This window comes from Dermacentor albipictus, chromosome 4 (genome assembly GCF_038994185.2).
Source record: "Dermacentor albipictus isolate Rhodes 1998 colony chromosome 4, USDA_Dalb.pri_finalv2, whole genome shotgun sequence".
Classification (NCBI taxonomy): domain Eukaryota; kingdom Metazoa; phylum Arthropoda; class Arachnida; order Ixodida; family Ixodidae; genus Dermacentor; species Dermacentor albipictus.
The window spans coordinates 169,264,900-169,281,194 of NC_091824.1; the positions used below are offsets into that span (position 1 = coordinate 169,264,900).

Sequence of the window (16,295 nt, forward strand, 5' to 3'; positions counted from 1 at the left end):
GATGGCTTCCCGATACACTTGTTTGACACAGCACCACCTGAAGGTTTTTTTTGTTTTTTTCAAAGTTGTAAAGAGACGAGGGGACCGAAGACGACGACTCTTTACGTCATCCTGGTGAAGAACGTACGCCGCGCCGAAGCGAACTTGAAATTCAAGTTCCCTTCGGTGAGCGAAAAAAAATATCGGGGGGACGGCGGGGGGGGGGGGGGGAATGTTGTGGGGTGGTCTAGGTATAGGTGGTTCGTTACAGCGCAACACAAGACGAGGACAGAAAAAGGTATAACACAACGACACGGTTCTGATTATGCCTTCTATTGTTCTCGTCTTGGGTTGTGCTGTAACGAACCATACTATGAATCCCAACCAAATGGCCCAACTTGCCGCCTTGATGTAGGTATAGGCGTCTTGCTAGGAACTGTTTTTGTTTTATTGCCGGCGGATTGGTTACTTTTGTTGTCGCAAGTCGTGGCCTTGGGTCTGCACTTTTCAACACATAGTCGGAAATTTTCTTTTCCCCTGTGTGTCCATTAAGAACGGTGTTGTCAAGTGAAGGCAATAGAGAGTTTTAGCTTGAGCGTTTTTACGGCCAGCGGGGCGGAGCGGGCGAGCGGATACACCAGCGGAGAGGCGCGCGAGAAAATAGTTTTAGCCGGGCGGATCGCCCGTCTTTTCGAGCGGAGTAGAGTCACTTGCTCTGCTGCTCCACCTATTGGTCACAATTCGAGTTAGAGTGAAAAGAATATCAATTAAACCTGCTAATAATGCGCTGAAACTGTTTAATAAAGGTAGGTTATGTGTTTTTAGTTAGTTATTTGGTTAAACTTCTAAACGGGCCTGAGCAGCGGTCGCCGTCGACAACGCAGCAGCGCCGGCGCTTGTGTTGACGGCTGCCATCTTGAATACCCATACACGCCCGCGCGCTTTTACGCACGCTCGCGCGCTGCCTATCGCTCCGCTGGAGAGGGCTTCCCAGCGGAGCGTAAGCTGCGCTCCGTAAAAACGCTGGCCGGCCCAGCGACGAGCGCATGCGCAGTGGCGTCTGTGCTCGTCCGCTCCGCTCCGCTGGCCGTAAAAACGCGCAAGCTAAAACTCTCTAATATCGTGACATAGCTTAGCGGCTATGGCATTGCGCTACTAAGCACAAGGTCGTAGGCTCAAATCATGGCCGCGGCGGCCGCATTTCGATGCGAGCGAAATGCAAAAACGCCCGTGTACCATGGATCGGGTGCATTTTAAAGAACCCCAGGTGGTTAAAATTAATCCGGATTTCCCCATTATGGCATGCCTAAAGATCAAATCGTGGTTTTGGCAAGTAAATGCTCAGGGAAAAAAGAAACGTTCGTGACGGGAACTTCAGTCCACCCTGATGCGACAGAGGGAGCGCCTCAGCTTCACAAAAACTGGTAGGGCAATATTGGCTAGACTCAATATCCCAGCATACCCCATTTATCTCACAGAGCAGGCCGTACCTCTCCCTCCTTCTATGAGATCCAAAATTACAGTAGCCCCAATTCCAAAGAATATGCATCCAGAGTACAACAAAGAAAGGCGCAAAGCACGTGCACAACACATTCAATCAGCCTACTCTAATAACCATAGGTACAACACGTACTACACGGACGCAGCTCTGTATGCAGAGACGACCGGGCAGCGCTACCAAAGGAGGTACGCCCTCGCAGTCGTGAACGCTATCAGCCAACAGCATATTACCGCGTCGGCCACGGCGGGATCCCCAACCTCGGCCGAAATGTTAGCAGTGGCGATCGCACTCGCTCACGCGGAGCGTTCGCAAAGGGACTCGGTCGTGGTCACGGACTCCCAGGAGACATGTCGCATGTTTCTCAAGGGGCACGTGACTGCGGCTAGCCTCGCGATATTCCCCAGATCCTTCAACCACCATCATCGCCTACTCTGGTGCCCGGGCCACGCGGGGGTACAGGGGAATGAAAAAGCTAACGCGTTAGCTCGAGAGTTGACTAACCGAGCGACGGCGTCCTCTTCTAACCCCACCCACCCGCACTACCCCTCACAAAATTCCACCAATTTAAATGCCAAAGACATCCTTGCTCATCAGCGTGGAGTCCGAAGAAAATACCCGCCGCCTCACCCACAACTTAACGGGGAAGAGGCCGCCGATTGGCGTAAAATACAGACCAGGGTGTTCCCCCATTTAAAATTGCTGAACGCCATGTATCCCACTCGTTATAGGGCCAACTGTCCTTGGTGCGGTGGCATACCTACCCTAATGCACATAACCTGGGAGTGCACTAAGCACCCTCATAGGCCAAACACCAGTAGGACAATGGAGCAGTGGGAGGCACAGCTCGCCCGCTCGGACCTGGCAGGACAAAAGTCCTTAATTAGCCAGGTCAGGCAGGCGGCAGAGGCCAGTGGGGCCCTGGACTGAGAGGCTCCGACCACCCCTCCTTCAAATCTTTATAATTACAATAAAGTTTCTCTCTCTCTCTCTCAGTGGTGCTCTTAGAGGCAATAGCAGGCACCGAGTCTAACCAGCATGACGTAGTTTTGTCAAAACGTTTTCTAAAGCAGAGTGCTCGTATATATGCGGCTGGCCAAAAGCGCTACTCCCTCAACACTAAGGTGAGTACCATCAGCAATGCGTCAACACGAGCTACACGCCTGTGGGCACTTAAAATTGTGGTCCAAGAAGTACACAAGGCGGGACTTCCTGCAAGAAGATGGCGCAAGCATGTTAAATCGGAGAGCTGCTTTATGAAAACGGTAACCAGAGCCGTAGTTGCGGCTGCCTCGTCGTCGGATCGTCGCCTTTGAGAGCTCGAGGATTGCGTACACTCGTCTGATTTAAGAGCAGTGCTTGGTCATAAGGCTTGTGAGGTGGCAGTACATTCGAAAAGTTTACTCTTCAGAGTTTGACATTATGTAACTTGTTCCAATATGCAGAAATATGGTAGTGGTTGTTTGAAGCCCAAAGCCTAACGTTGAAATGATCAAACAACGCGGTGTTGTTGGAACCCATATAAACAAAAACCGGCGGAACAAGTTCCCGGGAGCTGGTGAAATTATCGCGCAAAGAAGGATGGCCCATATGAAGATATCTAGGCTAGCGTTCGGCCGGGTCCCTGTGCGGCTTGCACGAACGTTCAATAATGAAAATAATAACGAATGTAAGGACGCGTTCCTAAATGATCCCTTAACAACTCGTAGTCCGCCCAACAACGCGTTCTTTTTTTTTATTCACAATTGTTCCAGTTTGCTTACACAAAACCAGAAGGGTCAGGACTAAAGGCGCAAGCGTGTGCCTGACTGAGGCCCTGACCGCTGTTCAATCTGCGCTCCAGCGAAACAGTCAGGAAAGCGTAAGAATGAGGAGAAAAGGGAAAAAAGAGGGGGGGGGGATTAGAACAAGGAATTGATGAGGCAGGACCGAGAAAAAAATTATACACTACAAGCTAAGAAAAACAAGCACCCACTGTGCAACCATAAAAACAGCATGAGCAACACAGTTTGGCCGAATAATAAAAGAAACATAATTAACAATATTTGTAGTACTGCTATTTCAGTTCTTAACGTCACGATTTGCAACAGCCCGCATTCGGGAATCAATCAGAAAACAAAAACAGACAGAGTACTCTACCATGTCTTACATATAAAAATGCTACAGTATTCATCGGGCTCAAACTGGCATGAATAAGCATTTAAAACTCACTTCGTAAAAAAACACAGAGTTCGCATGAAAACAGCACATCACACCAAATAGCTATATTCGGTTACATATATTTGTTTTATAGTACAATTTTATTGAAGGCGATTGCTTTATTAGGTGTAACATTTCCTTGTATTCATTTAGGAGCTTTGGAATTTTATACCTCAAGCTTTGCATCCCATCATTAGTTCTAATCTTTGGTAGCTTATAGTTAATCACGCGAAAGTTGCGGTCTATGGTCGTTTGAATATAGATAGACTCAAAATTTGCCCAGTTTTCTTTAATTTGCGGGAACATATAAAGTGAGAGCTTCTCTGTATAAAGAAGATTTGGTGGAACTAATTTATACCTCATTTTATATGGAGATTTGGTATCATTGAAGCGGACGCGTTCAAGAGCACCAACAGCTCTCCTTTGTAAAACCTCTGCTTAATTTAAATTTGTCGTTGTAGAGCCTCATATCAGTAACCAGTATTGTAGATGGCACTGAGTTAGTGCATGATATATAACCGGTTTTAATCTGTTTGGAATTAAAGGACCTATTTTCTACAGTGCGCCAATTGTTCCAGATAGCTTACTTTGGAGGTGGGATATGTGGCCATTCCATGATAAGTATTCCTGAAAAAATATACCCGAGAACGTTGCACTGCTCGTCTTTTCAAGCACTACATTTTCAAAACGCAGGTTGAAACTATAATTTATATGCGAGTTTCGAGCTCCGAACATGACATATTTCGTTTTACTTGTATTTAACTGTAACTCATTTGCATCTAACCATAGAGTTAGTTCTCTTAGCCACATATAAGCGTTTAATTCGGCCTGTTCCAAATCTGTACTATGAAAAAATACATTTGTATCGTCGGGGAAAAGTATTATCTCCTCAATATGGGGTATGTTGCAGATGTCATTAACGTATAAAAGAAATAAAGGGGGTCCTAATATCAAGCCTTGGGGTACTCCCGTTGTGATTATGTTCTGATCTGAAGAACAGCTGTTTAATATCACGTACTGTTAGCGATGAACGTTTGATTAATTGATAAGCCTGGCCCCTTAAGCCGTAACAGGGTAGCTTATTTAATAATTTAGAGTGAGTAACTGAGTCAAACGCTTTCTTAATATCTAAAAGTATTCCCACCGTAAACTGTTTGTTTTCAATATTCTCAACTAATCTTTCTTTAATGCCTAGTAGCGCTAGCTCAGTGGACTTGCTTATTTTTTTTTAATCCGTACTGCTAGGGCACTATCCACTAGTGTTTTCTTAGGAATTCAGTCATTCTTCTATATATAACACGTTCACTTACTTTCGAGAATACATTCAAAACGGAGATAGGACGATCGTTTCCTAAGTCATCCTTTTTTCCACCTTTGTGTACAGGAGTTACGCGTGCTACATTTAATTCATCGGTAAAGTATCCGTCCTTTAGAACGCTGTAACAAATGTGCGCCAGTTTATTAGAGGTTGGATTGTGCAACATTTTGACGAGACACACAGAAGAGAAACGCACACCACGGAACACTACTTGCAACTATCGTTTTATTCCCCTGTCAATGGAATAAATACAGGAAGATACTCGAGGGGGGGGGGGGGAGGAAGTAGCGACAAAGAACAAATAAACAAAAACTAAATAAATAAATAAATAAAATTTTACAAACATGGCCATCTACCAATGCCAAGCCGGCTTTGTCATATGATCATTTTTGCTGCACTCGACATCGCAAAAGAGGAACAGAATACAACATTTTAGATTAGCGCGTGAGGAAATCTATTTCATTCGCACTGAGGGATACTGATGGCATGCTCACGCACATACTTCCCAAACGCGCAATTTCAGCGGCTTCGATTATCTCTCGCTTCATTTAGCTGCCATCTTTGCTCACAATCTTGCAATTCTTAAAATATGGCCGAGATCCGCAATCTCTACAATGTATCCCAAGGTGTCCGGCGACTGCTTTTGAAACGTTATAATCATGCTCCTTTAATCTTTCGTTCAAACATCGTAAAGTCTGTCCGCTGTACTTTCTGCCGCACTGAAGTGAAATAGAATATACCACTCCCTCAGTGCAGTCGACAAACATTTTTCTGTGTTGTGTTTGACAGCCTCGTTTCTGTGTGGCACCTGGATTTACTTTTGCACCCATGCTCAGCAATTTTCCCGGTGCGGAAAACACCAGTTTTACATAGCATCTTTTACCATTTTCTTTGCTCGATGCGCAATCGAATGAATGTACGGCATCACCACTATTTTTTCTCGTGCGCTTGGACCGCTCCTTCCCAGATAATGGTGCCCTGGTTCCGATTTCCTTGAGCAAACATTGGGCCACAGATACTGATACATGCAAAGGATAACCTGCCTCCGTGAGCCTGCACGCTTCCTCCCGAATGCTGTCAGCAATGCTATGATGGCACGATTTTTGCAACGCGTTTCTTTAACATGACTTAACTATGACTCGTTTTACGACTTTCGAATGCGCAGATTTGAAGGGTAAAAGTGGCTTATTTGTACGCGGTTCGTATTGCCAACAACAATGACTGGAGCCCAGACTTAGTTTTACGTCAAGAAACCCAATTGATCCACCACCTGGCTCTTCACTTGTGATCACCAATGGCTCTAGCCCCTCTCTGAAAATTCTTTCTAGGTGTGTCAACGGCAACTGAGTCTTGTTTTCAACATTTTCCAATAAAACTAAATAAGCATCAACAAACCTGAACACACGAGCAACCCGTAAATGCGGTGCCAGTGGAACTGAAATCGTTGACGCTATAGCTTTGGTCGGATCCGCCTTAATCTCGCCGAGACCAGCTGCACTTTTAGTAATAACAGATTCAATTATGCTAATTATTTCGAATTCGCTAGTAGGCATCTGGCATAAAGTATCAGAACAATTTATGCTTATATAACTGCTTGGGACAATCTTTGACGTATCATTTAATTTCATGTGAGAAGTTAGAAAATGCTGATTAAATTTCTTGGAACAGTCTCGACCTGTGATAGCTTTGCCGGAGAATTCAATTTCAACAGGGATTAAATGATAGGGCTTTGAATGACATATTTCTTTATAAATATTTCATAGTTTACTGGGATCATCAACGCCATCAAATTTATTATCGTAAAAGTTGTCTTTTGCTTTTCTGATTTCCTTGTTTAATTCATTGCGATACCTTTTATATTCATTCAACTGATCGCTATCTTTCAGTCTCAAGAACTCTTGAAACAGTTTGTTCCTGTACTGTATTTGTTTATAAATTGAAGGTGTCATCCATGCTTTCCTAACCATTTTTTTTTATATAACTGCTGGGAAAACCTGCTGGTATAGGTCCAGTATCTTTTCATAAAATCTTGAAAAACAGACTGAAGCGCAGTCTTCATTCAGGACTTCGTACAAGTCTGCATCAAGCACGATCTCTTTGAACACATCTATATTAGAATCGTCTATTCTTCTAAATTTATGGCATTTATCATAATTTTTCTTCCTTACTAATTTTCCTAATATACAAAAGACAGGCAAATGATCACTAACATCGATAGATAGTGCCCCAGAGGCTATATTGTTTTCGAAACTATTTGTATAACAAGTATCTAGGATTGCCTCATTGGCAACAGTTATTCGCGTAGCACATTTCACATTTTCGCAACAATAAGTAGACATAAGAGATGAAAGCATTTCTGCAGGGCTGTTTGGCAAAAGGTTAATATTTATGTCAACAGTAACTATAACTTTTTTCGCAAATGTTGACAGATATGCAAGAACATGATCAAGAGAGAGATAGAGAGAAAGCAAGGACAGGAAAGGCAGGGAGGTCAACCCGAAGAGCATCCGGTTTACTACCCTACACTGGGGGTGGGGGAAAGAGGAATAGAAAGAGGAAAAAGGGAGAGAGTGAGCAGTGAGTGCGTGTGGGCGGGACACTATGCACAGGGACACTATAAACGGTCTCTTAAACCGGTGCACCTCAAGTATTTCACTAATGCACGATTCGCTTTTCGTGCCAGTGACGGGTGTGGCCACGGTCCGAATATGTTTGACTCGGTGAATGGTCTTAAGTCCAGTCGGTGCAAAGTTTCCCGCAGAGAGAGGTGGGAAACATGATCAAGATACTCAAAGAAGCGCGTGGCATTTCCCGATGGAGGCCTGTATATAGCAACTAGGTAAGTGTTGCAAAACAATATTGTAACGATTTGGTAGTCATTTGAAATCACTGAGTATTCTTTTTCCATAGAGCAATCAACGTCGTCCCTTATGTAAACAGTGATACCACCACCCTTTTTCGACCTGCGAAATACACTATATTCCCTATAGCCACTGTACAAATAGACATCCCTATCACTCGCAAACCATGTTTCAGTGACGCATAGTACACCAAACTTCAATGGCATCTTTTCCAATTGGCACTCACTTTGTTCCCCCTTGCAAAATAGAAGTGAGGCGTGCAGACAGGGCACAAGAGTAGAGACTTCTATTTTGCATTATGAATCCTTACCAACTAGCTCAGCTTCCTGTCGTTCTTGTTCCCCCTTGTTTTTCAAACTACGTGCATTGAAATGTAGCATAGAAAACACATTGTATGTCCCCGCATTCTGTCTTACGTACTGGTTACCGTAATCTCGACTATAGATTGAACCCTCCATGGTATTTACGAGTTTATCAAATAATCCAGCAAGTTAAGCTGGCCAGAACACTTATGCAATCTTCTCGAGATCGCTCTCAGTAGAAATTTTAATTACAGAGTTTCCTGATTTTTTTGCATGCGAGCACACTTGCGCGATGTTCCCAAACGAACTGGGAGCATCTTTTCACTGCCTTTGAACGTGCAAGATAAAAAAGCTTCTTATTTAGCGGTGTCAAGCTTTCAAAAAAAATTACATCCGACTGTCTTTCTCTCAGTAGCTTAGCCTTTTCCTTCCATTGCTCTTTCATATTGCGAGTGGCAAAACGAATGAAGATGGGTGGCACACGATTGAGGCGTGAGGGCAACCTATGAATGCTATCATTGTCAGAGTCAGTCAATTCCTGCAGCCCCAGTGGCTCACCCACAGAGTTTACTACGGCCAACAAATTCTCATTTGTTGTTACTTGAATGATGTGAACCTGCAGTTTCTGTCGCCTACTATATTGCTGAAGTTCATTTAGCTCTTTCTTCAACCGAGGTATTGCTTCCATTGGATTTCCCGCTTCTATTTCTGTCACCCTTTTCTGAAGATTATTTATCGCCTAGTCTTGCTTGTTCAACCGCTTTGCAAACTGATCATATTTATCAGAGAGCATTTGCATAGAACTCTTAATGCTATCAAGGGCTTGTTTCATTTTTAGTACGAATTCAATTTTCTCAGAGAGGGGCAGCAAAGTAGTTAGCATTTTCTGAATGTTGCTCAGTTTATCAACATTGCTCGGCTCTTCCTTTCTCTTATAGCCGTCATTTGACGACGACCTGCCACGGTCATGATTTGCACAGGAACTGCATTGCCAGTCATTTTGCAACTGCGCATTCATCTGCTTAAACGCCTTTGCTGTCACTACCGAACACTTTCCTACATGGAAACATGCTTCACACTCGGTGCATGTCAATGACTGCTGATTGTCTAAAAAAATGTTTGACGCAAGTGCCACAAACATTACGCATCACCGAATCTTGTGAGCCCGCAATTAGAACATGTATGCAAATGTCACTCGTGCGACGGCAGAGGCAGTAGCAGTGCTATCTGAATAGTGTTTTACGCAATGGTAAACAAAGTATAATCTACCAACCTGCGAATACGGAAGGTAACACTTTAGGCCGGGTGAAGCGTTCGAGCCGCCTGCCGCTGCCGTCGTCGAACTCACAGAATGAGGGGAGCGGACACGGCCGGATCATTGAGCGGTAGTGACGTATTCCCTCGGCACTTGTGCTCGGTGTGCGGCTATCGGCGAAACTGTTCAGCAGCCAAGATGTAATTCCCTGATGTCAAAAGACAGCATCCACGGTCGCCAAGTCTGCGAATACGGAAGGTGACACTTTATGCCGGGTGAAGCGTTCGAGCTGCCTGGCGCTGCCGTCGCCGAGTGACAAAATAGTGTCAGCCGGTTTTTTCTAAACAGTGAGTGATGCGACCGGTGGAAGTGCTTCGTCTGCTGCAGCTGCTAAACTGGCTGCCCGAGCAGAGGCTGAGCTCCGCCGCCGAGAGGACCCTGTCGTCCAGAATCAAATTCTTTGCCACAATACATCGCGAATCCAGAACACCTAAAGAGCTGCACTCGAAATTCGCATTAGTGAGTATCGAAATCGTCGGTAAATTTTCCTCTCTTTATATCTTTCTTTCTTTTTCTTTTTTTTTACTTTCGTTACTAAATGTTCACCCAAGCCACCCCCGGTCTTCGTCAAAGTTCAAGAAAAAGGCTGAGTACATCAGATTAAAGAGCTGTAGATTCACGCGAAGCATCACGCAAGATTAAAGGAATGTACTGCACCCGAAATTATCTACAGACATGTGCTGATGTTCTTTTATGCCGACACCACACGTACGCTTGCGGACGCGCGCAAGCTCGCGTCCTCGCGCCTAGCGCCTGCCGCGGCTCGCGTTGAACGACAGTTTGCCTCCACAAAGACGAGCGACACCGCGCGATCGCAGGGTTCACTCACAGACGCCTTGGTAGACATCGCTTCGTACTTTGTTATTGACAGTGTTTCAAAATGCTTCAAGTTAGCCGAGTTAGCCTAGACCTGAGGAGGGAACGGAAGAAACTGGTACATAAGAAGCCGATCAATGAGTTGGTGGTAAGATAGAAAATAGAGGAATTTCAGATCAAGCTACAGAACAGGTACTCGGCTTTAACTCAGGAAGAGGACCTTAGTGTTGCAGCAATGAACGACAATCTTCTGGGCATCATTAAGGAGTGTGCAATAGAAGTCGGTGGTAACTCCGCTAGACAGGATACCAGTAAGCTATCGCAGGAGACGAAAGATCTGATCAAGAGACGCCGATGTATGAAAGCCTCTAGCCCTACAGCTAGAAAAGAACTGGCAGAACTTTCGAAGTTAATCAACAAGCGTAAGACAGCTGATACAAGGAAGTATAGTATAGATAGAATTGAACATGTTCTCAGGAACGCAGGAAGCCTAAAAGCAGTGAGGAAGAAACTAGGAATAGGCAAGAATCAGATGTATGAGTTAAGAGACAAAGCCGGCAACATCATTACTAATATGGATGAGATAGTTCAAGTGGCTGAGGAGTTCTATAGATATTTATACAGTAGCAGTGGCACCCACGACCATAATGGAAGAGAGAATAGTCTAGAGGAATTCGAAATCCCGCAGGTAACGCCGGAAGAAGTAAAGAAAGCCTTGGGAGCTATGCAAAGGGGAAAGGCAGCTGGGGAGGATCAGTTAACAGCAGATTTGTTGATGGATGGTGGGCAGATTGTTCTAGAGAAAGTGGCCACCCTGTATACGCAATGCCTCATGACCTCGAGCGTACCGGAATCTTGGAACAACGCTAACATAATCCTAATCCATAAGAAAGGGTACGCCAAAGACTTGAAAAATTATGCACCAATCAGCTTACTGTCAGTTGCCTACAAACTATTTACTAATGTAATCGCAAATAGAATCAGGAACACTTTAGACTTCTGTCAAGCAAAGGACCAGGCAGGATTCCGTAAAGGCTATTCGACAATAGACCGTATTCACACTATCAATCAGGTGATAGAGAAATGTTCGGAATATAACCAACCCTTATATAGAGCTTTCATTGATTACGAGAAAGCGTTTGATTCTGTCGAAACCTCAACAGTCATGGAGGCATTACGGAATCAGGGTGTAGACGAGCCGTATGTAAAAATACTGAAAGGTATATATAGCGGCTCCACAGCCACCATAGTCCTCCAAAAAGAAAGCAACAAAATCTCAATAAAGAAAGGCGTCAGGCAGGGAGATACGATCTCTCCAATGCTATTCACAGCGTGTTTACAGGAGGTATTCATAGACCTGGATTGGAAAGAATTGAGGATAAAGGTTAATGGAGAATACCTTAGTAATTTGCGCTCCACTGATGATATTGCCTTGCTTAGTAACTCAGGGGACCAATTAATTGCAATGCATGCTCACTTATCTGGAGAGGCAATGCAGAAGAGTGGGTCTAAAAATTAATCTGCAGAAAACTAAAGTAATGTTTAACTGTCTCGGAAGAGAACAGCAATTTACAATAGGTAGCGAGTCGCTGGAAGTGGTAAGGGAATACATCTACTTAGGGCAGGTAGTGACGGCGGATCCGGATCATGAGACGGAAATAATCAGAAGAATAAGAATGGGCTGGGGTGTGTTTGGCAGGCATTCTCAGATCATGAACAGCAGGTTGCCCTTATCCCTCAAGAGAAAAGTGTATAATAGCTGTGTCTTACCAGTACTCACCTACGGGGAAGAAACCAGGAGGCTTACGAAAAGGGTTCTACTTAAATTGAGGACGACGCAACGAGCTATGGAAAGAAGAATGATGGGTGTAACGTTAAGGGATAAGAAAAGAGCAGATTGGGTGAGGGAACAAACGCGAGTTAATTACATCTTAGTTGAAATCAAGAAAAAGAAATGGGAATGGGCGGAACATGTAATGAGGAGGGAAGATAACCGATGGTCATTAAGGGTTACGGACTGGACTCCAAGGGAAGGAAAGCGTAGCAGAGGGCGGCAGAAAATTAGGTGGGCGGATGAGATAAAGAAGTTTGCATGGACAACATGACCACAATTAGTATATGACTGGGGTAATTGGAGAAGTATGGGAGAGGCCTTTGCCCTGCAGTGGGCGTAACCAGGCTGATGTAGATGATGATGAAAGAAATTATTTGAGTCCAGAAACTACATTGTTAAATAGTAAATGACGTGTCCCATGAGCTTGCAGGCTATGCTGGTTAGTGATATAGGGCGGTAGTTAAGTGGTAAATCTTTTTCACCCGACATGTGGACTGGGACGACCTTCCCCGATTTCCAGTCGTGGGGTATGATACCTGTAGAAATGGACAGCGAAAACAGCATGCATAAAAACTTGGCAGACGTATGGCGAGTGTTTTTCAAGACTGTTTTTCATAAGATTCCGTTGTCATGTGGCAAAGTGCACTAAACAATGCGGGAGCATAACAGGGCCGGTGCTTAGAACTTTTATTAAAATTATTTATGTGGACAGCCCTTACGTAATGGAGAAATCGAATAAAGGGCTGCGGGCCCGTTTCACGCAGCTGTAATTCAGCAAGGCGAATTTGATAAAACGTATTTTTTTATGAGCACAGTGGACAGCTGGACGTTAGAAGCGTCACGAGGGTCGTAACCATTATAGGAGCACTGCTGCCCAGCAACATCAAATGTACAGTCATGCAAGCAAGTAGATGGAAGCATATCAAGGAGAACGCGTCGAGAAAAGCGACAAAATTAGAGTCCTTTCTAGGATGCATGTATGTACTGCAGCCTCGGCCCACCAAGTCACGACCTTTAATTACACTGTCTCTGTGGTCGGCCCAGCTTCGATTACGCTATCTCCTGGAAAGAGCTCATTGACTCGACCAGGCAGACAACTGCGTCCCGCTCTCTCTAGAGAAAGAGAGGGGGGAGATAGCTATAAAAACCTTTTTTTTAAATGCGGGGCAGTGTACATTTATATAAGTTCTCATATTCAGAATGTTAATTGTACCAATATAATTTGGCATTCTTTTCTTTCTTTTTCGCGAAGATCGCCTGGCGGCATGGGTGCTTGTTTAAATGAAAACCTGCAGACCCTTATCATGTATAAATAGCCCGGTTTGCCTCACAAACCAGAGCCTGTGTTCGTTGCCTTCCAATCTTCACCTTCCTGTTTTCCAAGATTTGACAATAAGGTCGGCCTTACTGACATGCTGTGATGACCGTATATCATGCATGCGCTTTGTAATTATCATGCAAGAAATAAACAAACACACGCTATCCGGCTATCCGCGTTGTGTGTCTGGGCTTTGGGCTTTTGTGACGCGGAGCTCGACTTCTCGCATCATGTATCACCCCGTCGTTGTACACTCACGAACTGTAATTAAGGTCGTATTGCGACCTGCGTGTTTCCCGCTTTAATACTTTCATGGATACCAAGATATGTCGGTCCCTTTCTTCATGGCAGCTTGCCTGCGTTGCAGTAGTCAAATGCAACAGATACGATTAAACTTTCTTGACAGGGCTATCTTTCGGCCCTTCATCTGGACATTTTTTGTCGGTAGATGAGCGACCTTTACAAAAGCCCACCATGGTGTACACCGAAATGCCATTTCAGGCGAGCAAGAATAATTCTTTCCTGTACTTTGCCGACACAGTTGGAAAGCTCAATAGGACGATATGATGATAAATCGATCGTATACTTCCCAGATTTTAGAACGGGTATCAAGCGGCTCAATTTCTATTGTTTAGGAACGACGCCCTTGTGCCACGACTCAGTGTAGTACTTGAACAGCTCACCACGTGCGTGATGTTCAAGGTAGCCTAGGGCAGCGTACGTGATGCCATCTGGTCCCGGTGATGGAGAACGCCTGCAGGTCGCCAACGCAGCGCCGAGCTTCTTGAGCGAAAATGGCCCGTTAATTTGTGGTACACATGCCTCATAGATTCCAGGGACGTTATTGACCTCGTTACCTGAGTTCAAGAGCAAAATTAGGGCAGAAGCTTCTCAATGGAGAATTGTCATTGCGTAGCATTCTTTGGAATCGTTACTTATGAAGCTCATAGTCTATACCCTTTAAACCAAGACTGCCGCACTCTGAGAGGTAAGCAACTCTAAAGAATACCACGCACACTATGACGATCTTCCCCGTAAACTCGCTTTTACTACCAATGTTGTGTTTGGTAAATTAAAACCACCGCCTTAATGATCCCACCAGAAAGATCGAAGCTTTTCGTCCATCCTTACCAAACTTGCCGCGTACTGCGCCACCTAATCTTCCATAGGGAAGCGCGAGGGGCAGTGGAAGTCACTTATATCCCGTATATGTCCTTTCCACTAACATTCGCAGCATCAAGAACAAACACGACTCATTCACTTCCACAGTCGACACGTTTAACCCAGATATTATTGCTCTTACCGAAACTTGGCTGCACCCACATATTAGAGACCACGAAATCTTCTCTACCGCCCATGGCTACTCAGTTTATCGCTGCGACCGCACGTTGCGTCAAGGTGGTGGTGTTCTTCTGGCAATTAATAAACACCTACACTCTCAACCCATTACTATGGCTACTAACTTGGAGATAGTCTGGGCAATTATCGAAATAAACTACGTAAAAATTATAATGGGCGTATGTTATCGCGCTCCTACTGACGTTGCCTCTTTTGCTAACGAATTACAAGACACAATTAATATCGTCGTAGCTCGCTATCCTTCCTTACCCTTGTTTCTACTAGGTGATTTCAACATTCCAAACATAGTCTGGCATAGTGAACCCATCGTGATACAACCGTTCTCCGCGTTAGGAAAAGATTTTCTTGACTTGTGCGCACTGTTCTCTTTCAATCAACTGATAACCCAGTCCACCAGAATCACACCACAAGTCGCTAACACCCTTGACCTTCTGTTAACAACACGACCCGATTTTATTTCGAACATTACTTACTTACCATCCTTAAGCGATCACTCCCTTATCCATTTCAACATCAACATTTCACGACCGAAATCGGAAAAAAAGATCAAGACAATTCACGACTATAAGAAAGCTGACTTTGAATCAATTAACAACGAGCTCTGTATATTCCTTGATACTTTCCTGACTGATTTCGATAACCGCAGCGTTCAAATGAACTGGAATATGTTTGTTACTAAAATTCGTGAACTAACAAGAAAATTTATCCCTACCTACACTTTTTCCTGTAATGATAACGCTCCCTGGCACAACACCCACATTAAGCGCCTTTCGAACAAAAAGAGATAGCAGCGACTGACTGATGCCGCTGACGCCGATAGTGAGTCAACCCCAGCTGCGGAGTTGGTTTCAGGGACAACGCCGCCGATGCCGACACAAACAATATGATACCCTCGCTTCCGCAGCGCTAAGAACCAGGGGGGGGGGGGGGGGGGGACCCTTTCCTCCTCTTTCTGCATGGCGGCGACGGTGTTCTATGCAGTCACGTTATCTTGACTCTCTAGCGGCGTCAGCGGCATCCAGCGGTATCAGTCGGTCGCTGCTAGCGCTGGGGGGATGAAAGGGGGGCGGAGCTGGTTACGAGGCCGACGACAACGCCGACGCGAAACCCAGGAACGGACGCCAAAGAGCTGCGCTCTAAAAGAAACGTTCGTACAGACTAGCCAAAACATCTGGAAACGCTCAAAGATGGGCAACTTACAAACACGCTACATATAACTACATAACAGCGCTTAAACAAGCTAAAGATTACTTTTTAAATAACACATTGCCTTCCATGCTAACTACTGATACGAAAAAGTTCTGGCGCACTATTAACCCAAAACATGACGACGCCATAACCCTTGTTGATAGCACCGATACTGCAATTGCCCCTGCCGATTGCGCATCTGTATTAAATGACGTTTTTGCGCGTAACTTTTCTAAACACGCTTATGTAACACGCCCAACTACACTATCTTACGACTACGCCGCAATGCACCCTTTAATAATCGAACC

The 16,295-nt window shown here is 44.7% G+C and overlaps 1 protein-coding gene across 1 annotated transcript in view; it reads right to left on the reverse strand.

Annotated features, from left to right (window-relative positions):
• Window positions 1-9,889, reverse strand: part of LOC135910097 (connectin-like) — an 82,906-nt gene extending 73,017 nt beyond the window's left edge. Inside the window, exon 1 of the mRNA XM_065442121.2 lies at window positions 9,431-9,889. The gene's annotated coding sequence lies outside the window, so the exon portion shown is untranslated. The remainder of the gene's footprint in view (window positions 1-9,430) is intronic.
• Window positions 9,890-16,295: the final 6,406 nt, after the last annotated feature.